General features: G+C 46.7%; 1 protein-coding gene across 1 annotated transcript in view; it reads right to left on the bottom strand.

The window, feature by feature from the left end:
- Positions 1–1,980: 1,980 nt before the first annotated feature.
- The window catches only part of Spata3 (spermatogenesis associated 3), a 17,243-nt gene continuing 9,174 nt past the window's right edge, over positions 1,981–10,049 (bottom strand). Inside the window, exon 5 of the mRNA XM_013020893.1 lies at positions 1,981–2,019. The gene's annotated coding sequence lies outside the window, so the exon portion shown is untranslated. The remainder of the gene's footprint in view (positions 2,020–10,049) is intronic.

Raw genomic sequence — 10,049 nt, 5'->3', positions numbered from 1 at the left:
GTAGAGCGCTAGCCTTGAGCTGAAGAGCTGAGGGACAGCGCCCAGGCCCAGAGTTCAGGCCCCACGACCGGACCCAAAAACAAAACAAAACAAAATTTTGTTAATTAAAATGGAATGTTGGGCACTGGTGGCTCATGCCTGTAATCCTAGCTACTCAGGAGGCTGAGATCTGAGAGTCACAGTTCAAAGCCAGCCAGGGCAAGAAAGTCTGTGAGACTCTTATCTCCAATTAACCACCAGAAAACTGGAAGTGGTGCTGTGGCTCAAGGGGTAGAATGCTCACCTTGGGGTGAAGAGCTCAGGGACGGCACGTAGGCTGAGTTAAAGACACATGACTGACCAAGAAAAAAGAAATTAAAGGTGATTGTGGTGGTACTAATGTTTGAATTCAGGACCTCATGTGTACTAGGCAAGCATTCTACCTCTTACGCTACTCCTGCAGCTCTTATCGCTGTAGTTTAGTTTTGCGGTAGTGTCTTGAACATTTGCTTGGACCGGCCTTGAACAGTGACCCTCCAGGCTCCACTTCTAGTTCGCTGGGGTTGTGATTGAAAAGTGAGTGCAGTGAATCAAGCTTTTCCTTTGGCATGAGAATTTAAGCAAGAGGCAAATAGTAAAAGTGAATGAGAAATTGGTTAGAAAATATGGCAGAGAAAGATCTTTACATAGCATGATGCCACAGGAAGATGACACTTCATCTTCAGCCATCTTCAGGGCATAGATATGAGCATTAGGTTTAAGTAGAGGACGAATTAGGGGCAGGTGACAAAGGTGTGCAGAGTTTGCGAGTCCCAGGTATAGGTGTGGCCTGGCTGGTCGTTTTCTCAGTTCTGGGCCGCCTGGGTTCTGGGGGAGTTGTCATCATTTTCTGTCAGGAATCTAAGATCTCAGGATCTGGTTCAAAGTCAGCCATGGCGGCCAACTCTGAGAGATACTTACTTCCAATTAACCACCGGAAGGCTGGATGTAGAACTATGGTTCAAGTAGTGCAGCAGCAGCCTTGAGTGAAAAAGCTAAGGGATCACTGTGCCCAGGCTGAGAGCTCAGGTAGGACTGGCACACACGCAAGAGCAAGCTCCTTGAGCCCCAGGGTACCCATGCCCTTCTAACCCATCAGTAGCTTCAGCAAAAGAAATCCTGGGTCTATCTATGGCTCAAAAAGTCCCCAAGCACCAGGTATCAGTGGTTTATGGCTGTTATCCTAGTTACTTGGGAGACTAAGATTGGGAGGATTAAGGTTGCAGGCCAGCCTGGGCAGTGAAGTTCACGTGATTCCATCTCGACAAAGGAAGAGGGCAACACACATCATCATCCCAGCCATGTGAGGAAGCAAACAATAGAATTACAGTCCAGGTAAATACCTGGGCAGGAGGTGAGTCCCTATCTCAAAAATAACCAATGTGCTGGACACTGGTGACTCATGTCTGTAATCCCAACTACTCAGGAGGCTAAGATCTAAGGATTGTGGGTCAAAGCTAGCTTGAGCAGGAAAGTCCATAATATTCTTATCTCCAATTAACCAAGAAAACTGGAAGTGGAGCTAGCAGTAGAGTGCTAGTCTTGAGCAAAAGACCTCAGAGACAGCACCCCAGCCTTGAGTTCAAGCCCCATGACTGACCAAAAAATTGCAAAAATGAGTCATTGATATGGCTTTGTGGTAGACCTCCTGCCTAGCACACTCAGGGTCCTGAGTTCAAACCTCAGTCTTGCCTACTTCCCAAAATGTCCCCAAGATCCCTGTACTTATTTCTTGTCTGTCAGATCCAACTATTTTGTTTCTGAGTAAAAGAGACTAAAGAAAGTAGGTTCTAGCTGGGCATGGTGGATCATGCCTATAATTCCAGCACCCGAGGCTAAGGCAGGATTGAGTTTGAGGCCAGCATAGGCTACATAACAAATCCTGTCTCCCAAAAACTAAAAAGCAAGCAAGCAAATAAAGAGAATCACCAGAAATAAACAGTATTTTTTTTCTTTTGCTTTATTCTGGTGACAAGCAGGATCCTTAGATGGGAAATGGATCTGTTAAGAAAAAATAAGAACACTGCCATTAGCTTCAACAATTCCTGCGACCCAGAACTCCAGTACTTTCCAGTTTCATTATGAGTTACGCAGCAAAGATTTTTTTTTTTTTTTGACAGTCATGGGGCTTGAACTCTGGGCTTGGGCGCTGTCCCTGCGTTCTTCAGCTCAAGGAGAGTGCTCTACCGCTTGAGCTACAGCGCCACTTCCACTTTTCTGGTGGTTAATTGGAGACAAGAGCTTCATGGACTTTCCTGCCTGGGCTGGCTTTGAACCATGATTCTCAGATCTCAGCCTCCGGTAGCTAGGATTACAGGCGTGAGCCACTGGCGCCAGGCCAAAGATTCTTATAATGCAGTATTGGGGGGACATGGCAGGACCCTGAAACTTGAGAAAACAGTGGCGTGACAGTGGTGGTCTAGTTTTAAGGACTGAGTAGGCAATAAAATTACAGGGATGCATATCTGCTTCTTGCATCTGTAGCCTGCCTGGCAGGGTATATATGGCAATGTACCATTGGTCTTGGGGTCAGCCTGTGGATCTGAATCTGCTGGCCCACTGCTGGCAGAAAATAAGCATCGTTTCTCCAAAAGCCCTGGTATCCTGATGCTGAGTGTGCCACAGCATTTCTGGGGAGCCTGTCTAGCACTAGGACTTGGTCTTCCCAAAGGAGTCATTAATTCAGGAATACTGGAAAGGGGGTTTGGATAGCCCAGAGGAGCCCAGAGAGGGCTCTGAACCACGCAGGGGCTTCACGCATCAGTACGAGTGCTGGTAAGAACCCTGCTTGTTAGGTTGGCTGCCCTTCAGAAGCAAGAAGGGGAGCACAGTGCCTGTGGCTCACACCTGTGATCCTAGTGTGCAGGAAGCGGAGCTCTGAGGATCTCAGTTCAAAGCCATCTAGGGAAGGGAAGTCCATGAGACTCTTATCTCCCAAAAAAACCACCCAAAAGCCTGAAGTGGAGCTGTGGCTCAAATGGTAGAGCACTAGCCTTGAGCACAAAAGCTCAAGTCTAGGCCCTGAGTTCAAGTCCCAGGACTGGTGCAAAATATATATACATGTATATATATATATGTGTATATATGTATATACATATATCTATATGTATATATATATATACATATAGATATATATGGGGGGGAAAGAGGTGAAAGGGGAGTCTGGTCACCTTCTAGACACAGCTGAGTAGCCCTATCTGGGGCAAGATGTGTCTGTGAGGTTCAGGGAGCAGGTGGAAGAGATAACCCCTTTCCCCCACTCCGACCCCATCCCCCATCACGTCTGTCACATGTCTATCATATCTCTGGTAAAGGGTAGAAATGGTGGAATCAGAATAGGGCCATCCCCCTTTGAATGTATGTGTAAGAACTTTTAAAAAGGGATTTAATGGAGACAAATTAACCCCTGGCAAACTCCAGACCCTGGAAGAATCTCCAGGGGTTGGTTCCTCAATGCCTGGCTGAGGCTCTTTGTCCCTTTTGTGCTTTGGGATGGATTCACTACCTATGTCCAATATCAAATAAGTCCTGTGCCCGCTAACCCCAAAATGGGAACATTAGGCCCTTCTTGACAAGAACACAGTGTCACAGCCACTGCCATCATCCCAATCTGTTTAGGAGTGAAGATTAAGGGTTCCCTCCTCTCCGTTTCTGCAGGCTGCCTCCTCCTCGCCCTCTCACTCTAGGAAGAGCTGCTTCACACGCTAAGCTAAGTTGGGCCATGTCTTTAGGGGGTAGTTTTTGAGATCAGGCTTAGATGAGATCTAAAGTCCAGATTGGTAAAGGGGTTGCAATCTGCCTAGGTCTTAAGGCCTTCCTCATGACTGTAGCCAGCAGGTGGCTGTGGGAGGCAGAAAAGGGGAGAGGCAGCCTTCTTCCCATGGGGCTCTTGTCTCAGGGACCCCTGGAGATAATGGAGAGCCTACATCTGGGCCTTTCTTTTCTTTCTTCTCCCCCCCCCCCTTCCTTCCTTTCTTTCTTTTTGTTGGTAAGTGGGGCTTGAACTCTGGGCCTGGGAGCTGCTCCTATGCTCTTCAGCTCAAGGGGAGAACTCTACCACTTGAGCCATAGCACCACTTCTGGTTCCCTGGTGGTTTATTGGAGATAAAGGGTTTCACAGACTTTCCTGCTCAAGGCTGGCTTTGAACTGCAATCCTCAGATCTCAGCCTCCTGAGAAGCGAGGATGACAGGCCTGAGCCATCAGCGCCTGGCTCTGAGCCTTTCTTTTATGGGTGTTTCTAGCTTCTAAAACACCAGAGGGCACAGACCTGGACCCACAGACCTTTCACAGTCGTACCCAAGCTTGGTCCCAATACCCCGCCAGGAAATGAGGAATATGGCTTGAAGGGGACACTACAAAACACAGTCTTAGAAATAGACCTCTTTGGGGCTGGGAAGGTGGCTCAGTGGTAGAGCGCTTGCCTTGCATGCTTGAGGCCCTGGGTTTGATTCCTCAGCACCACATAAGCAAAAAGAAAAAAAGCCGGAAGTGGTGCTGTGGCTCAAGTGGTAGAGCGCTAGCCTTGAGCTGAAGAGCTGAGGGACAGCACCCAGGCCCAGAGTTCAGGCCCCACGACCGGACCCCCCCCCAAAAAAAAAAAGAAATAGACCTCTCTGTAAATAGGAAGAAAGAAAGAGAAAGTCCAGGCTTTCTCTCCTGGGGACCAGAATCCTGTTTTGGTGCCCCATTCATTCTCCTTACAAGATCTTAAGCAGATGAACGGTCCTCTAGGAGTGCTCAAAGGGCAAGTGGTTTGCTAATATCAGCTGAGCTCTCTAACAAGGCTGCTATACAAGAATTCCGTTCTTGGTAACCTAAGTTTGTTCTAAGAATAGAGATTCTGTGTCTGCTGCTGGCAAAACTTTCCCCAGTCCTTGTTTTTCTAGCAGAGGCCATCATGTGATTCTATCCATCTTAAAGGACTGGCCTGCTCGCTTCCAACAACAGAGATGAAGGCCTGTGCCATTCTGTCTCCCTGCCCCTGGGAAAAATGGTAACCAATATGGAGAAAAAGAAAATCTATCTTAGGACTGGGAAGGTGGCTTAGTGGCAGAGTGCTTGCCTAGCATGCATGAAGCCCTGGGTTTGATTCCTCAGTACCACATACACAGAAAAAGTCAGAAGTGGCACAAAGGCTAAAGTGGCAGAGTGCTAGCCTTGAACAAAAAGAAGCTCAGGGACAGTGCCCAGGCCCCTGATTTCAAGCCCCAGGACTGGCAAAAATCAAATCAAAACAAAACCCAAAATCTATCTTAGAGTACTTTAATATACTTCTTGTATTTGTACATTGGTCTATCAAACATTGGTCAAATATATGTCATTTACCACTAAAATTCCAAAAAACAATTTATAGCCATTTTCATTTTTGAGCTAAATTTTTATGCACACTTTACATATCTAAATGAAAACTTATTATGCACAGTTATATGTAAACATGTACAAATGATCTGATATTTTTCATGAATAAAAACTGTTTCACTGTAAAAAGGTGGTTGTCCTAGCTCAATTAGGGTTAATAAATTCAGGCTTAGTTGGCTGAAGCGGGGGAGGTAGTTTTAAACTCAAACTACAAAAAGAGGTATTAAGACTTGGTGGGTGCTAATAAATGTATTTAATCATTACATTACATTTTAATTGCTGTTCTTCATAGATAGAGAATAGTTTCTTTAAAAACTGTTATTTGAGCCGGGTACTGGTGGCTCACACCTATAATCCTAGCAACTCAGAAGGCTGAAATGTGAGGAGCATGGTTCAAAGCAGCCTGGGCAAGAAAGGCTGTGAGACTCTTATCTCCAATAACCCGCTCAGAAAACCAAAGTGGTGGTTTGGCTCAAGTGGCAGAGCCTTGAGCTGAATAGCTGAGGGACAGCGCTCAGGCCCAGAGTTCAAGGCCCATGACTGACAAAACAAAACAAAAATCCCCCCAAACAACTGTTATTTGATTTTTTGTTTTGGCCAGTCCTGGGGCATGAACTCTGGGCCTAGATACTGTCCCTGAGCTCCTTTTGTTCAAGGTTAGTTTTGTACCACTTGAGCCACAGTGCCACTTTCAGCTTTTTCTGTGATTAATTGGAGATAAGAGTCTCATGAACTTTCCTGTCCAGGCTGGCTTTGAACTGTGATCCTCAGATAGCCTCCTGAGTAGCTAGGATTACAGGCGTGAGCCACCAGCAGCTGGCTAACAACTGTTATTTGAGTTCAAAGGTTTTATAAAAGTTATATCAAAATACAATTTAAAGGGGAAGATCAGTAAATAAGAGAAGATATGTAACGTAAGAAAAAAAGATGAGGGGAGGAGTTAAATAAGGCTTTAAAAAGAAATTGAAGGGGGCTCAGAATGTGACTTAGTGGTAGAGTGTTTGCCTAGCATGCATGAAGCCCTGGGTTTGATTCTTCAGTACCACATAAACAGAAAAAAATCAGAAGTGGCTCTGTGGCTCTCAAGTGGTAGAGTGCTAGCCTTGAGCAAAAGAAGCTCAGGGACAGTGCCCAGGCCCTGAGTTCAAGTCCCAGGACTGGCAAAAAAAAAAAGGAAGAAGAAGAAGGAGAAGGAGGAGGAGGAGAAGGAGAAGGAGAAGAAGGAGGAGGAAGAGGAGGAGGAGAAGGAGGAGGAAGAAACAGGGAAAAATTGATTTTATAAGAAAGGACTTAAGGAGTAAAGATTGTCTTAACTGCTTGTTCCAAAATGGAGAAAGGGGAAATTAAGACAAATCTTACAAGGTTCAACAAAGTAGCAGTGGGTGTGAAAATTTTTATAAACTATATATGATAAAACTTTAAGACAGGGCTGGGCACCAGTGGCTCATGCCTGTAATCCTAGCTACTCAGGAGTCTGAGATCTGAGGATCGAGCCTGGGCAGGAATGTCCATGAGACTCTCATCTCCAATTAACCACCAGAAAACTGGAAGTGGCGCTGTGGCTCAAGTAGTAGAGCACTAGCCTTGAGCTCAGGGACAGTGCCCAGACCCAGAGCTGAAGCCTCACAACCAACAAAAACAAAACAAAACCCCTTTAAAACATTTGTATGAGGGCTGGGAAGGTGGCTCAGTGGTAGAGCGCTTGCCTTGCATGCCTGAGGCCCTGGGTTCGATTCCTCAGCACCACATAAGCAGAAAAAGCCAGAAGTGGCGCTATGGCTCAAGTGGTAGAGCGCTAGCCTTGAGCTGAAGAGCTGAGGGACAGCGCCCAGACCCAGAGTTCAGGTCCCACGACCGGACCAAAAAAAAAAAAAACATTTGTATGAGCCCAGTGCTGGTGGCTTACACTTAGCTACTCAGGAGTCTGAGATCTGAGGATTGGTGTTTGGAGCTAGCCCAGCCAGAAAAGTCTGTGTGGCTCTTATCACTAATTAACCTTCAGAAAATTGGAAGTTGTGCTGTCAATCAAAGTGGTAGAGCACTACCTTGAACAAAAAACTTAGGAACAATGCCCAAGCCCTGAGTTCAAGCCCCATAACCAATACTCCCCCCCCACACACAAATTGCATGTAATTAGATTGCCTGTGATTTAAAAGCTACTTTAAAATCGCCCCCCCCCCGCCAAGTTCAAGATTACTACACTGACATAAAACTAGTATTTCATTTTCTATGTCTGTCTATCCAAATAATTACTTGTGTACTTAAGCTTGTCAAGATTTTAACACCAAATATAGTAGTAACTACAACAAGGTTTATATCAATGATCATCTTTTAACTGATTAAGTAGATAAGTAGGTAAAACTGTAATACTAACTGTTGCTATCCAATGTATTTCTTAATGGATTTCTATTTAATGTATTTCTATGTCCCAAGTATGTAAGCCACGTTGGATACCAAACTGAGGAGCGCATTGCATCCATAGATGACTGGAAATTACTGTTAGCAGCTCAAGCAGCTGTAGTCCATGTGTCCTTACTGTAATGATATGGCTTGGCGCGTTCACAATGCTGTCCATCTTAATGAGTGTCCCAACATGCTGCGTGCAATGAAAACAAGCTCTACTGTTTCAGCAGTTGCTGTTTCAAACTTTCACGGCACGGGCGTTACGCATTTAACCCTGTGAAGCATTTACAGTCAGATCCACAGAGAAAAGCCTCTTATAAATACTTTTTGTCAAATTCAGCTTTGAAATCTTTTTTTTTCTTTTTTGGTGCCAATCCTGGCGCTTGAACTCAGAGCCTGGGCGCTGTCCCTGAGCTTTTTTGCTCTATCACTTGAGCCACAGCTCCACTTCTGGCTTTTTGTGGTAGTTAATGGGAGACTACAGTCTCACTGACTTTCCAGCCTGGGCTGGCTTTGAACTGTGATCCACAGATCTCACCTTCTGAGTAGCTATAGGATTACAGGTGTGAGCCATCTCAACTGATTTGTCAGTCCCCACTCTCAACATGGAATTGGACCAACTGGGACATCTTATCCCCAAACTGGAGACCCTAGCAGCAAGAAGGGGAGACTCCCACTAGCCTGTCACCTGCCCCCCTTCCCCCCTTATAAACCACAGGACACCATCTAACTGGTAAGGGAATGGAATGTTCAATCACTAGAACCCCATTAGAGGGGCTATTATGTTGTTGTTCTGTCTACCCCCCCCACAGCCGAGTAAAGCCAGCTCCAGGAACCTCCAGAGCCTCCAGAGCCCTTGGAGCCTGCTTTACTCACTCCGGAACTGACTAGTTTACACCGGGCAGGAGAGGGGGCATGGGGCACGTTCCTGCCCTCCTCTGAACCTGGGTGCTTAACTTTCCAGAGAGCATTTGCAGGGTGTCCCCCAGGTACCCACTGCTATACAGAAGCGCATAGGAACCGCCAGACAGTTCAGTGTCTGCCAGCGGACTCTGTTATGGGGGCTGCGAAGCCTCCGGTAAGCTGTACTGGGTGTCCCAAAGGAAGGGCAACGCTGCAGGAGACCATGGAGAGTGAGGAAAGGGTCTGCTGGACTTCTACACACAGTGTGGATGTCCCAAGGGAAGAGGGGTTCAAGACCTAGCTTGGGAACAACTTGTTAGACAACGGATATAACAAGCGTCAGAGTCACCCAGACTCAACTCAGCAGCTAACTGTCACCTTGGGTCACTACAGGACGAAATGAAAAAGGAACCAAAGGATCAGGCTTCCTGGGGATGCGGAAAAACCTCTTTTTAGACCTAGAGGAAAGAATAGCCAAAGAACTTAATGTCTCCAATTGGGGTTGCAAAGGTGGCTTGGTGGTAGAGTGCTTGCCTTGCATGCATGAGGCCCTGGGTACGAATCCTCAGCAGAAAAAGCCAGAAGTAGACTCGCGTCTCACTGGTGGCAGGAGCCTCCCTGTTTCTGGTTTGGCCGGAGAGGCTACTCCAGAGCTCCCGCGCGAGGGGGTGATCCAGACTAGGTTAAAGTGCTCCCATTTCCAGGCATTTCTGACATTAGGCAGCAGTCCATCCCTACTCCAACGCTGGAGAAGCTGAGTCATGCCCCAAACTTCAGGACCTTGCAGTGGCGCTGAGTGACATGCGGGGCTGACCCCTCGGGGCCATCATGACTCCACAGCTGTGCTGGATGAGGTGACCCTGGAAGGCCCGGGGGCTTCTAAGCTCAGTTATAACATATCTCAAGCTGGGCGCTGGTGGCTCCCACCTGTAAGCCTTGCTATGCAAGAGGCTGAAATCTGATGCTTGAGCTTCAAAGCCAGACTAGGCAGGAAAGCCCATCAATTAACCACTCACAAAATTGGAAGCTGAGCTGTGGCTCACAGTGGTAGGTAGAGCACTAGTCTTGAGCACCAAAGCTCAGGGACAGCGCCCATACTCTGACTTCAAGCCCTAGGTCCAACACAAAATAAATAAATAACAGAATTTTGAAGTCTGGCACTAGTGGCTCATATCTGTAATCCTAGCTACTAAGGAGGCTGAGACCTGAGGATCGTGATTCAAAGGCAGAGTCAGCAGGAAAATCCATGAGACTCTTGTCTACAATAAATCATCAGAAAACTGGAAGTGGCACTGTGGCTCAAGTGGTAGAGCACTAGCCTTGAGATGAAGAGTTGAGGGACAGCGCCCAGGCCCAGAGTTCAAG

This window comes from Dipodomys ordii, unplaced genomic scaffold, assembly GCF_000151885.1.
Source record: "Dipodomys ordii isolate 6190 unplaced genomic scaffold, Dord_2.0 Scaffold1, whole genome shotgun sequence".
NCBI lineage: Eukaryota > Metazoa > Chordata > Mammalia > Rodentia > Heteromyidae > Dipodomys > Dipodomys ordii.
The sequence above is the reverse complement of the archived record's forward strand: the minus strand, read 5'-3'. Positions and strand labels throughout refer to the sequence as shown.